Source organism: Tiliqua scincoides, chromosome 1 (genome assembly GCF_035046505.1).
Source record: "Tiliqua scincoides isolate rTilSci1 chromosome 1, rTilSci1.hap2, whole genome shotgun sequence".
In the NCBI taxonomy this organism is placed as follows: Eukaryota; Metazoa; Chordata; class Lepidosauria; order Squamata; family Scincidae; genus Tiliqua; species Tiliqua scincoides.
In genome coordinates this window covers 31859987-31873700 of record NC_089821.1, presented here as the reverse complement: position 1 = coordinate 31873700, position 13714 = coordinate 31859987, and the positions used below count along the sequence as shown (strand labels likewise).

Here is a 13714-nt window from a genome sequence, read left to right as displayed (position 1 = left end):
TACCAGTGTTTTACCTGCTCTACAACTACATAGAGCAATTCTGTATTTAAAGCTGTCAGTCTTGCCCTTGCTGCCTGGGCTGGGCTAAAAATTTAACAAGTTCTTTGTGTCAATCATGTCCAGAGCAGCTTTCAGAACACAGAGGTCCTAGAAATCTATATTTCTTGGAGCCAGCTATGGGTTAAAGTTTTCACCTCCATTTAAAAACATCTGCCGGGCTGAGATTTCTTTCTCTCTTGTTAAAAGGGTTAGGAAAGAGAGAAGAGCCATAATGTAATATATTATTTAGCTTAAAATGGAAAAAAATATAGATATCGCTAGTCCCTGATGTCTTCCAACTGCATTTGCTACTTATTTCTGTTTGCCTTAAGTCATTGTTGGTCCCAGAGTTTCAGCGAGTAATCAAATTGGGGGAAAAAATACAAGTAGGGTAAGATGGTAGGTAGAGAGAGGTGTATAAATCTTAGGCGAGAGGGAATTGAATAGCTGATTATTTTAAATGCTTGCCCACTGTCAAGAACAAAGTTATATAGAATTTTCAGTATAGTTTTGAACAGATCCTCAGGAAGTCTGATTTCGTACTTCAGCCCAGTTTCTTCTCTGAGTACACATCCAGAACACACAAAACCCCATCCGTATGCTCTTCACATGCAAACTACCGAGGGTGCAGTTTGTGATACCTGTTTTTGCCAATAGATATAAATCATATTCAAGCACTAGTCTTCCATGGAGAACTCATGTGAACAGAGAGTGCATGGAATAACTGCACATCCCCATGCTAACATACTCCCGGACAATGTCATCCACATTCAGCTCTTCTCTGAAGAGGATACACATGGAAAGAGAGTTCTTACCACAGATAACTACTCTGCATGAAGGGTTCGAGCAGCCCAATCTTAAGCTGCCCGGCACCCATAGGAACAGCAGCGCCAAAATAGCGACCGCTGTATCCCATGAGAGCTGGGAAGCCGCTAGAGGTCTTCTCGGGGAAGCCCCAGGCCCCACAGTGGGGCTTCTCACATCTGTGCTGGCTATTTTTCCGGTGCAGACGGGTGAATCTCTGTGTGAGGCTTTTCAGCCCAACACAGAGGGTAGGATCTGGTGGAGCAGGGCTCTGCCTATCCACCACCCTCCCAGGCTGGTTCCTCCGCCTGCCACGGAATGCTACTCCACACCCTAAAAGCCCACACTGCCACACGGAGCTCTTACCTTTGTGCGGCATCCATCTGGCGCCAGGCCTAGTGCCGACTGCCACTGGCTCAGTGCTGGTGTTCCCTACTCTGAGGGTGCCATAGACATGCTTTACGGCATGTTTACAACACCCAGTGCCGGTGTCGTAAACGCTAAGCACCGATGTCAAGGGCCTTTAGGATTGGGCCCTGAGTCACATGGAGCTGACATTCGTTGCCTACCCATTTCAGGCAAGCGTTGAACAGCATTGAACAGCCCAGAGGCATGGTCAGCCCATGTTGGCATGAGAGGTGTGGCTAGCCTGAGGGCTTTCATTTGCCCTACCCCTATTGGTCCTCCATAGGACTAAGATGATATTTTGCTCCCTTCAAACTAATAGACAACCACAGTAGCTATTTAACACTCAGTACAAGTAGGGTGGAACCCAATTAACCAAGTACTAGCCTCTCATTAAAACTCATGTTTTAATGGATTAATTAAATTTGCACATTGGTAAAAATAATTGTTCTGAAACAAGAAGCATTATGTCACCTTTATAAGTTTTAAAGTCATGGGGATACATGCTATGCTACGTGGCATTCCTCTTGTGTGAATGAGAGGGAAGAAGAACGCCTTTTTCAAAATGGTTCTTGCCATCCGCAATTTTTATAAGTCCTTATATTCAATATAACATTTGTTTCAAAGCTGCTGCCCAATTAAAAGGATAAAGAATTAAAAGATTATAAAGCTATGTAATTGATTAATCCAACAAATGAATTGGTTATATTTGCAGTCATTATCACTTATAACTGCTGTTGGTACATAGCCGACCATTTCCTTGAACAAATGTATTTCCTTATCGCAGATAGGTAGTTCCATTGTCATGTATACCACCCGCAAGGCTTAAGACATTAATATTGTATTGGTACAGCGATCTTATATAAACAACTGGCTGTTGCTACCTTTTATAAAAAACAATAAATAACTACCCCGCAATTGTTTTCAGCTCAGCAAAAGAACGTCAGCAAAAACACCAACAACAAAACATTCGTTATCATCTATATTATGAGGCCACAGGGTTACAGACCAGACACCACAAAGTTATGAAATGACAGTTTTTCTTATTGATTTAATTGTAATGTGTTGTCAAGATGGAAAAGTTTGGATTTGGGTTTCTCTCTAGAACAGGGCTTCCCAAATGCCCCCTACAAAGGAGTTGGGTGCACTGTAAATTGTCGTGGAGAAGGGGGAAAGGCAACAGAATGATCTCCAGGATCGTGCTGCTGCCAGGGATGGGAGGGGGCTTTCACTTTCCTGCCACCAGCGCTGCAGTCCTGCAGGGTTCTGGAGGGTTTGGGGAGCCCTCCGCCAGGCTCCCTGGTTGGCAACCTTCAGTCTCGAAAGACTATGATATAAGCCTACAGCACCCAGTATTTCCAGGCGGTCTAACAGTGCCTGCAAAGTTCTAAAGTAAAAAACGGGCACAAACTAGTTTCATCGCAAAAAACAGAAGTACCTGTTTTTTACTTCTCTAAGACTTTTGCAGTCACAGGGAGCCCTGTGGAGGGCTCCTGCCCTGTACCCCTCAGAACTGCAGCACTAGCTGCAGGTAAGTGGGGAAAAAAACCCTCCTATCCCTGGCAGCAGTGCGATCCTAGAGATTGGGTTGCTGCCTTCCCTTCCTCCCCGCCCCTTAAAGGGGCAGGGATAAGTGCTTCCTTGGCTGGTGGGTTGTGTGAGATTGGGTTGCTGCCTTCCCTTCCTCCCCGCCCCTTAAAGGGGCAGGGATAAGTGCTTCCTTGGCTGGTGGGTTGTGACCCACCAGTTTGGGAACCACTGCTCTAGAGGCTTCAGAGCCAGAACTGAAGACTTTCCCAGAATTCATGCCATGCCCTCCATTTTACCTTTCCTCACAAGAATTCTTCTTTCCTTTGCAGAAGGATTCTTCTGTGTGCAGCCTCCAAATGGTGAAGATTTCTGAAAACCCAGGAAGATTGTCTGAGGTCCTGAATCTGTACCAGAAGCGACACCAATCACCTCTTCACCCTTCCGTCATCTCTAGGACAGTCTGTTCCTTCTTCAAGACACATTTTTTGTTGAGACTCTGCTTATCATGCTTAATGACTTGTTCAATGATCAGTCACCTTGTTTTTTTTCAGATTGACAAACATCTTACAAAAAATAAAAAAGAGAAGATCAGATACTCACCTTTGAAAACATGAAGATGATTAAAATAAGGAATCCATCCTAGCAGAAAAGGAGAAATACGACTATAAAAGTCACAGTGGTTTAATGGGTTTTTTTTTTCCTTAAGTGACAGAGTTCATGTGGACTTGATTTTAATAATTCAGTGCAGCAAAGATGGAAAGAGAAAGGGTAGAAATGAGCCTCTCAAGAAATATTTGAGTGTGAAAATTTAATTTAGAGATGATGACTGAGTTTCCATATAAATAATGTGGTATGCTCCTCAATTGTGTCAGCCTGTTTGTTTAGAGAAGGGAAGCTAATGCAGGGTGGATGGGACTAATCATTAGCAATCAGAGCCTATATTCAACATGCAGACTTTAAGATCCAAATTCGTAGCATGGGTTTATGTGAAATCCCAAGTTTGAAGATTTGTGCGGGACAGATGTATTTGAACCTTCCAGTACTTTGGAGTGTTTCTTGTCATTAGTGTCTCCAGTAGTAGTGTCTCAAATACTAGTAGTGGCTGGGCACATTCGTTTCTTCCTTCTTCCTTTCCGACAGAGATAAAGTTTGAAGATTGTAAAAACAGCAAAAGAAAACTCCAGTTTAATGATGTTGGTGGTGTTGAACTGTGTACATGCATTTCTGCTGGTGTTCTTGGTTACTGTTTCTTACTTTAGAGCAGGGGTGCCCAAACCCTGGCCCTGGGGCCACTTGCAGCCCTCGAGGACTCCCAATCCGGCCCTCAGGGAGCCCCCAGTCTCCAATGAGCCTCTGGCTCTCCGGAGACTTGCTGGAACCCATGCTGGCCTGATGAAACTGCTCTCAGCGTGACGGCCAACTGTTGGACCTCTCACATGAGCTGTGGGATAAGGAGGGCTCCCTCCACTGCTTGCTGATTCACATCTGTGATGCAGCAGTGGGAGCAAAGGAAAGGCTGGCCATGCTTTGTGCAAGGCCTTTTATAGGCGAGCTATTGCAAGACCTTCATTCATTCACATGTTCTATCTCTAATAAACGGATTTATGTAAATTTATTCAAATTTGTAATGTAAAAGAATTCTTTTTTCCCCCAGTCCCCGACACAGTGTCAGAGAGATGATGTGGCCCTGCCAAAAAAGTTTGGACACCCTGCTTTAGAGGAACTATCCAAATGAGTACTGTAGCTTATTTTTCCATCTTACCTGCTGACATATTTTTCTATGTTACCTGCTTACACATTTACCTATGTTTCAAATGAGTGGTTTGAGCACTTCCTCTGGCAAGGAACTCATCTGGAAAGAATTTCAGTTGCCCCAGGCAAGTACACGCATGGCTCTGTGCATAGTGTTAATAATGTACGCTGTAGCACAAATGATTGTGCTCCAGGCATTTCCAGGAGTGGATCATGGAATGTGTTCCATTTGTCTCCTCCCTGCAAGCTGTTTGCTAGGAGCTAGATCAAGGAAGCCTAAACAGAGGCAAGGTAGCAGAAGCTGACCACACACAGAACCACAGTAATTTTGGGTGAGATAGTTGGGGGGGGGGGGGATGAAATGGCACAGTGGCTGCTATCACTGAGTAGCGACAAATAGATGAACCAGTCTGATTACCAGCAAGTGTCACTAGCAGACAGCAGAAAAAAAGAGTGGCTGAAGCTGTACAATGAATGCAACGTCCAACAGTGCCCAGTATTGACTGATGTCATCAGCCTACAGTAGACACTACTGGTCACTCCTCCTGCACCATGTTGTGTACTTTCTTCACCACTGACTCTAGGTTTCCTTCTTTCCTAGGTACCTTGCTCCAGGAAGCATTGTGGTGGGTAGATACCTTGAAGATCTGTTTTCTGCTGTAGTCCTCTGTAGAACCAAACTGCCTCCATAAAGGCAGTTTTATAGAAGCATGCATACATGCATAGAACCCCTAGAAAATTGATATTCCCAAGTAATTACCCAAATGTCCTGTGATATGGAAATTGCTTGGAGAGATGCCAGTAAATTGCAATGGGAACAGCAGTACTTTGTAACAAAATTGCCATTCCCTTATCGTAATGGTCTACTGTCCTTTTGAAGTGATCAGCTATGGAAGTCTAGACTCCTTAATCTTATGACTGCACTGTTGGGCGATCTTTCCAGCATTTAAAGTGAAGGCTAAACAGACAACACAAATGTAGTCACCCATGAGGAAGTTAACAATATATTTGGTAATCTTTAAAGAACCACAAAACTTTTATGCATGCTTACTTGGTAGAAAGTCTCCCACTTAGTTCAAAGGGCCTTACACCAGGTAAGTGCAATAGGATTGCAACCTCAGTTCGTTACTGCAAATGCAATGAAAATGGCTACTTTTCCTGAAGTGAAAATTGGCTTTAAGGGTGTCCTTTGTGTTACCTGACCATGGGATCCTGTGAATATTGGCTGGGGCTGAAATTAGCATTTTATATTGGTTCAGCCCTAGAAGCTGATTGGGTCAGCACCCATTTTCCCCAAAGGTGTGCCAGGAATGGAAGGAGAGGTTGCCTTTCAACCATGGGTGTTTTTAGGATCCCACCAATGCCTGAATAATTTTTATCTCATTATGATTCTTAATGACTAGTTAAAACTGTTAAGCAATAGCTTATGTTTTTTTAAAAAAAAATTTGTCCTATTTCTCTGTACAATATCAATTAAAATAATTTCTGGTATTTGTGTTCTATAGCAGGTTGGAGGCGTGCAGTCTGGGAACATATACACATGCCTCACTTTGGGGCAACATTTCTGACCTTGAGAGGAGTAGCTAAAGTTAGGGTTAGGCTTAGTTGTGAGAGCGGGAATGCTGGGGGATAATCGTGGGCTAGCTCCAGAATCTGACATCCTCAGATTCTGTCTGTCAAAGGTAAACACCTTCTTTGGAGGAACTTGGAACTTTCTATAGAATGCTGGTGCTAACAGAGGAAATCTTAGAGAGGAATGCTGGTGCTAACAGAGGAAATAAACAGATGGAACTCCTTGGACTTCTCAAGGAAAGAACTTTCCCATCAACTCTTATGTAGAACTTTGAGTGTTGCAGGCATCTATCTTCTTGTTAACAGAAAAAAACAAGGGCAGATGATTAATTTATTAGAATCTTTTCTCCATACCCCACTGTGGTGCAAGCAAATAGCTCTTCATCAGGGAGCCTCTCTTTAAAAGATACACAACATAAAAATGTATGATTAACAACAATATATAGCTGCACTTGAGCTTCTTATCTTCATACTTAACATAAAAAATAAACAAGGCTCCCTAGGATGAAACACATAGCAGTAGATTTGAAAAGGAATGTTACCTATTTTCAGAACAAAGGTAAAATGCAGGTGATCAAATTATGCCTCCCAAAGGGAATATCCATTGCAGTGTATGTTCATTTGATTTTCATTGGAGTGTCTCCCTCTTCGAACTTGGTGAGGTTGTTGCATGTCACTCAGCAGCCTTATGCATGGATGCAGGAACTTGAGCAGAAGCTGCTTTTAAAAGGATGTTCTCCAAAGTCTGTTCAGTTTTATTACTCACATTCAAATCCCCCCATTTCTCCAAGGAGCTCAGTGTATGGAGTATTCCCCTTTTAACTGCACAACAACTCCATGAGAGAGACACTAGGACAGCGGTTTCCAAAGGGGTGTTGCAAGGCACTCAATGAGGCATCATGGGGCATAAACCTCCAAACAGTGGCAGGAGGCCCTGCGTGGCAGGCAGAGCTGCAGCACGCAAAAGCTGCACACTGAGAAAAGCCTGCCCACCCGTCCTGACTCTCTTAACCACTACTTTGAAGTTATCATTTGGCCTCCAAGCCTGGAAGTGAGTGGCAGTGATGTCATTGTGTGATGCGTTTTGCATCATCGCCATTTACTTCCAGGTTACAAGGGTGTTGCGGCAGTGGTAAGTTTGGAAACACTGGACTAGGATGAGACTACGTGACTGATCCAAGATTACCCAGGGAGCTTCGTAGCTGAGTGGGAATTTGAGGAGTCTCTCCAAGCCCAGTCTAACAGTCCACTACACTGCTTCTTAGTAGCAATCACTTACAACCACTTCTAGGTATGTTAGGTTGCCAGGTACAAAATGGTAGAACTGCCCAGAAAGAACAAGAAAAAACACATTTTTTCACCTGCAACTTAGGTTCATATGTTGTCATCTGCAGGCCTACTCAGTACTACTGATGTACCAAATGCCATACAGTTGCTGCCTTTGCCATTCTTCCTCCTACTCCCACTGTTAAAAACTTGGAATAGAATTGAGCAGAATTAGTAGGAGTCCCTGGCACGCCAGCCAGCTGCTTTCCTCTCTCCCACACTTCGTCTTTGGATTCTTTCCCCTCTTTATAAGTCCAGAGAGAGGCAATGAGCAGATATGGTGGAGATGGACATGTGGGTGGTGGCGAGTGGCCTCACCAGTCTGCCAACTGATGGGACTGACTCAGGCATCCTCATACATGGGTCTGTCCTGATCATCTGTGCAGTCACACAAGTTGTTCTTCCTTATTGCTAGTGTCTCTCTGCTTTTTGGCATTCTTGTGCTTGGGCAGAAAGAAGTATATAAGAAAGTGCTTGCCCAAACCTTTGATTGTGCACAGAACATCAAATCCCTAGTCCCATCTCCTGCTCTAGAAGATTCCGAAGGTTGCCACATACAATCAAAACACAACTGTGTGATTGAAGAGATGGTCATTTGAAGAACATCAGTTATAGGTTCTTTCCTATTTGTTGCTTGGTGATGGTCTGGATTTGGAAGTTGAATGATCCTCCACTCTACTACTACGGCACAGGAGCACTTGTTTAGCACACACACAGAGTGGCAAGTGCTAATAGAGATCACTGGGAAATGATATCCGCCTCAGCTGGAGGAAATCGTAGAACTTAAAATGATCTTGAAGACCTGCACAATAAAACGAGATCACCCATTAAACCCTTTCTTACAAGCTTTTGTCTAGGGCCTTTTCAGATCTTTAGAGACCATTAGTGGAGGAAGCAGATTTTTCCCAACTCCTGTGTTCCCCAATATATTCTGGTACTTGCTTTCCCCCTTCTCCATCAGTCCCACCCTCTACCCTGTTAGAAGAGTCCACTGTCACTTCATATCAATCACTCCCTTGTTTCCCACCAGTCTTCTTGCTCTTTCCACTGCACCATAGAGATCATATCTCCTTGCATGCTTCTACATTCTCTGCAAAGTTTGCCAAAATCCTGTGTTACTTACAACCAAGCACTTTATGCATCCACACACCTTCCCTCCCACCGCACATTCTGCTACTGAATGCATGGGATAAGACCTGACATCTCATGAACAGTTTGTACATTTGTGTGTTATTATTTTTAATTGTTCCATTCAGATCTGGTGTGCTCCTCCATTTACAATAGTGTTTGATTTCTGCAGAAATAAACAGGAGCACTGATGTTCCCATTGCAGCAAGGCTACTCTGCCCACCCCCAAGATACAGGAAATGGAATATAGCATGAGCCGCACTGGATTGGGGCTAGCAATAAAACTAAGGTTGAGGAAGAGAATCCAGGGTTTATTTTCCTAGTAATCTGAAAAGGCTGTTGAGTGGCGTTACTACCACAGCCAAGGCATCATCATGGCTATGATTTAAAGGCGGTAATAAAACGTTTATTGGGTATATGAGGCCTTTGATTACAGCAGGGCTTTCTAGAGGAAATAGCCCCTTCATTGAGCTCATGGCTATAGTCGTAATAAACCCCTATCTAGTCTTGTTGACATGGCTAATCCTCAGTTTGCCCAGAATCCTCTTTTAACCGATTGTCAATTTCATTTCATGCCTGGTCTGAAAGACACTTACATCTTTATCTGTTTGGGCTCAGAACAAGTGATACAGAATTCAGTCCTGGTCTTTTGGTGAAAGAATCCAGTGGCTGAGTTCTCTGAGTAAAGGGCAAGTTCCGACCATCTACAGCACCTCTAAAGCTATTACCAATGGATTTTACACAGTTTCCCATTAAAAAATGACACATGAAATAGAATGGATATCCTTCCCCCCTGCCCCGAGATGCATTGCTACCATTACATAAAATATTGAACATCTATAAAATTTAAGAACTTGCACATTAAAAAAAAAGATCTGAAATTGAGACTTCAGTTGGAAAACATTGTATAATATTATATATGAACACCATTTAAGTGATTTTAATAAAAGTTGAGGTATATATAGTTGACATGTATACGTTCAAAAGTGGCTCACATCCATTATCTCCGTTATCCTTTCAACAGCCCTGCGAAGTAGGCCATTGTTAATTATTATCCTTATATCGCTGATGGGGAAAACAAAGGCAAAAAGAAGTTAAGGAGATTTTTTTAATCTTTAAGCAACATCAATCCTCCAGTAACTTAAGCTTTTTAGATCTAAGTTTGCCCTCTAGGGCATCAGTCTTTGCCTCTGCAGTGTGACAGCTCTTCACAAAGCATCACTAGATTCTCATTTGAATGCTGAGAATCAAAATGCTCATTCTGTGGTGAGAGGATTGTACTTGTAGTCCTGTTGGATATAGTGGGGGGAAAGGCACAGCTCACACCCATTATTCTTCTGTATAACCTTTCTCATACTCCCCTTTCTTCTGTGTCCGTGTGTGTACACACACGTGCAGTCCATGAAAGTTTGTGTTTAAAGATTTTAGTAGTCTTTACAGTGCCACAGAAATCTTTGTTGTTTTTGCTGCTGCAAAACATGGCTACCCCTCTGGAACTCGCTGTTATAAACTTATAAAGAGCTGTTGTAGTTTTTGAAAGGCTCCAGAAACTCCATAATCCACTCTGACCATTATTTTGAGCCATTTAACACTGGGTATGTCTATAGAACCTACGGGGATATAACTAGAAGCCCTGGCACTCGGAGCAGTGACATCACAATGTCACGTGACACTGTGATGTCAAGTGACATTGTGATGTCACTTCCATATTTTCCTTGGAGGAGGAGGTACTGGGAGCCTCCACAGGAGAAAGAATGGGGGGGGGGGTGCAAAGCCACCAGTGCCTTGTCCTCCAGGGACAACTCTAAAGAGACTGCCTTGCAACTCTTGCAACTGAATGTTTTGTTTTTGGGAAGAGTTGCTGCAGTGAAAATGAATGTTGTGCCTAAAATAAACTTTCTTTTCCAAACAATTCCTGTAATTTTGAAGCAAGATATATTTAAAGAAATTAATCAAATTATTTCAAAATTTATCTGGCAGGGAAAGAAACCAAGAATTAAAATGAAGGCTTTGCAAGATATGAAACTAAGAGGAGGCATGGGGCTTCCTGATTGGTTTTTATAATATAAGGCCGCGGCACTACTATGGATTAAAGAGTGGATTATATTAGAAGATCAAAGAATACTTAAACTGGAGGGACATGATCTTGAATGGGGATGGCATGCATTTGTTTGGTATGGAAAAGCAAACGAATATAAGTGATTCAATAATCATATACTATTGAATATATGATTATTCTCTCTCTCTTGATACCGAGCTAAACAAATGCATCGGTAAAGCAGCTACCACGTTTTCCAGACTCACAAAGAGAGTCTGGTCCAACAAGAAGCTGACGGAACATACCAAGATCCAGGTTACAGAGCCTGCGTCCTGAGTACACTTCTGTACTGCAGCGAGTCATGGACTCTTCGCTCACAACAGGAGAGGAAACGGAATGCTTTCCACATGTGCTGCCTCCGATGCATCCTCGGCATCACCTGGCAGGACAAAGTTCCAAACAACATAGTCCTGGAATGAGCTGGAATCCCTAGCACGTATGCACTGCTGAAACAGAGACGCCTGCGTTGGCTCAGTCATGTCATGGGAATGGATGATGGCCAGATCCCAAAGGATCTCTTCTATGGAGAACTCGTGCAAGGAAAGCGCCCTACAGGTAGACCACAGCTGTGATACAAGGACATCTGCAAGAGGAATCTGAAGGCCTTAGGAGTGGACCTCAACAGGTGGGAAACCCTGGCCTCTGAGCAGCCCGCTTGGAGGCAGGCTGTGCAGCATGGCCTTTCCCAGTTTGAAGAGACACTTTGCCAACAGACTGAGGCAAAGAGGCAAAGAAGGAAGGCCCATAGCCAGGGAGACAGACCAGGGACAGACAGCACTTGCTCCCAGTGTGGAAGGGATTGTCACTCCTGAATTGGCCTTTCAGCCACACTAGACGCTGCTCCAGAACCACCATTCAGAGCGCGATACCATAGTCTTTCGAGACTGAAGGTTGCCAACTACAACTACTGTAAGGAAATTTTTATTATGGATCTGGGCTAAAATACAAAGACAGATGTATACCAAAATCCCCTGATGGGTGGCAACGCTAGAAGCATGTACCCAGCCAAATTTATTAGAGACAACAAAAATGCTTAGATATGAAAGTTTATTGAAGAAAGATGGGCAATTAAAGACAAAAGAAGAACTGTTATGACAGGGCATGGAGATGGATTGGTAGACTCGCTTGCAACTTGATTCAAAATTTGGGAAAGATAAACAAGAAGGATTCTATTCAGAACAGATGCCATTTGATAGAATATTCTTAGAAACAAAAGAAAAATATATCAAAAGAATGTTTATGTTCCTGTTGGATTTTGAGATGCATGAAGAAACAATTCAATTTCAGCAACCTTTAATGGCATAGCAAAAAGAAAAAAAAGAGCTGCAACATACACACAACATACATAATTAGTTAAATAGATAAACTGCACCAATACAAACCATCAGTTAATTATATATAACCACAGAGAGATTACGCCCACATGCGCCAATCAGGGCTGCTTGGAACTATTAGCAATAAGGACCTTTGTGAGGAATTCAGCAACGAGAGATGTAATATCGTGCGAGAAGTCGTGTAGAAGAAACGCTGCGAGAAGATGAGGGGGGCCAGAATAATTAGAGATAACAGGGCCCAAAATGGAGCAGTGGAGTTTGTTGAATGTTGGGCAAATACAAAGAAAATGGATAACAGAATCAGGCTCAATACCACACCAGATACAGCGCCTTTGATCAAAGGGAACCCGAGAGTAACGGCTATTCAACATCGCGGATGAAGAAACAATAATAGAATGTATGATAAAATGGGCGCAAAATAAAGGCCATAATACTACGTTAGAACAATGGGAACAGATTTGGAAATGTAATATAAAATTTACTAGAGCAACAAATTTTAAAGAAAATGTATATAAAATGTTTTATAGATGGTACATGACACAGTAAAACTGTGATCAGAACATATCAAAAAATTGTTGGAAGTGTAAATGTGAAGAAGGGGCGTTTTATTATATGTGGTGGACATGTAAAAAATGCAAGTTTATTGGAAAATGGTAAGAAACCTAATAAAAGAGATTGTTGGATTTACGATAACGCTGAAACCTGAGTTATTTTTGCTTAATATTACCTTAGATATTATAGATAAAGAAAATGATGTGTATTTAGTTATTACGATATTAACTGCTGCAAGGATTTTATATGCTAGATACTGGCAAGATATTAAAATTCCCTAGTAGTGCCCTTTGCTCAAACTGAAAAGAAGAAGAATGGATCCTGGCTTTTTGGGCTAGGGGAAATAGTCAGGACTCTCATGTATCACTTTGTGCAAGGTGCTGGTGGTGAAGGCAGTGGGATTCAGCCACTTAGAGCAAAGCAAAGCTCGTAATAAGCTATGACAAATGTAATTAAGTACAGTACTTTTTATGTACATTGACACAGATGAGTTTTAAGGCAGCAGCTACAAATTTCTCCAAAAACCAGATCCCTGTGTGAAAAGGAGAAGCAATAAATAGATAAATAAAATGAAGCAATGTATTACAAATATAGTTTTCAACTCAACCTCCAGAAGTGTCTAGGGACTGCGCCAGCACTCAGCTTTTTGTTACACATCCATTCCTCATTCCCAGCAGGAATTTGATCTCGGAAGCAACCCAAATTGCAAGAAGCACTTTTGGGCATATTTGACATGAAACAATTTTAATCACTGAATGATTCAGATTTTTTTCTTTTAATTCTCAGCCGATAAAACTTCAAACAAAGCCTATGCTTCAAAGTGAAGACCAGACTTCACAATTAGAAGCACAACAATCATCTGTAATTGAGCAGACCCAGACAGAAAGTCACCCCAATACTTTTAAATGGTTTCCAGATTCTTCTTGCATTTGTTTGCTGGGCAGAAGTTGGAGGAAGAGCCTGCAGTAGACACAGAGCAGTGGAAATGTACTGGGTTTTAGCTTTAAACATTTTTATCACTTTAAGTCCTGCACTATTCCTCATGATTGTCAGAGCATCTTCTCATAGGCTGTAGAGTGCCATGTTAGTCCTTGAGCATAAGAATTACATTGTTCCCATTTTGTTCTTGGTCCGTGCTGTGCAAGTACTGATGCATTATTCAGATTGGGTTGAA

The 13714-nt window shown here is 42.4% G+C and overlaps 1 protein-coding gene across 1 annotated transcript in view; it reads left to right on the top strand.

Annotated features, from left to right (window-relative positions):
- TRIM44 (tripartite motif containing 44) overlaps positions 1-4393 on the top strand; it is a 101697-nt gene extending 97304 nt beyond the window's left edge. The window contains exon 6 of the mRNA XM_066631523.1: positions 3108-4393. The gene's annotated coding sequence lies outside the window, so the exon portion shown is untranslated. The remainder of the gene's footprint in view (positions 1-3107) is intronic.
- The last annotated feature ends 9321 nt before the right edge of the window (positions 4394-13714 follow it).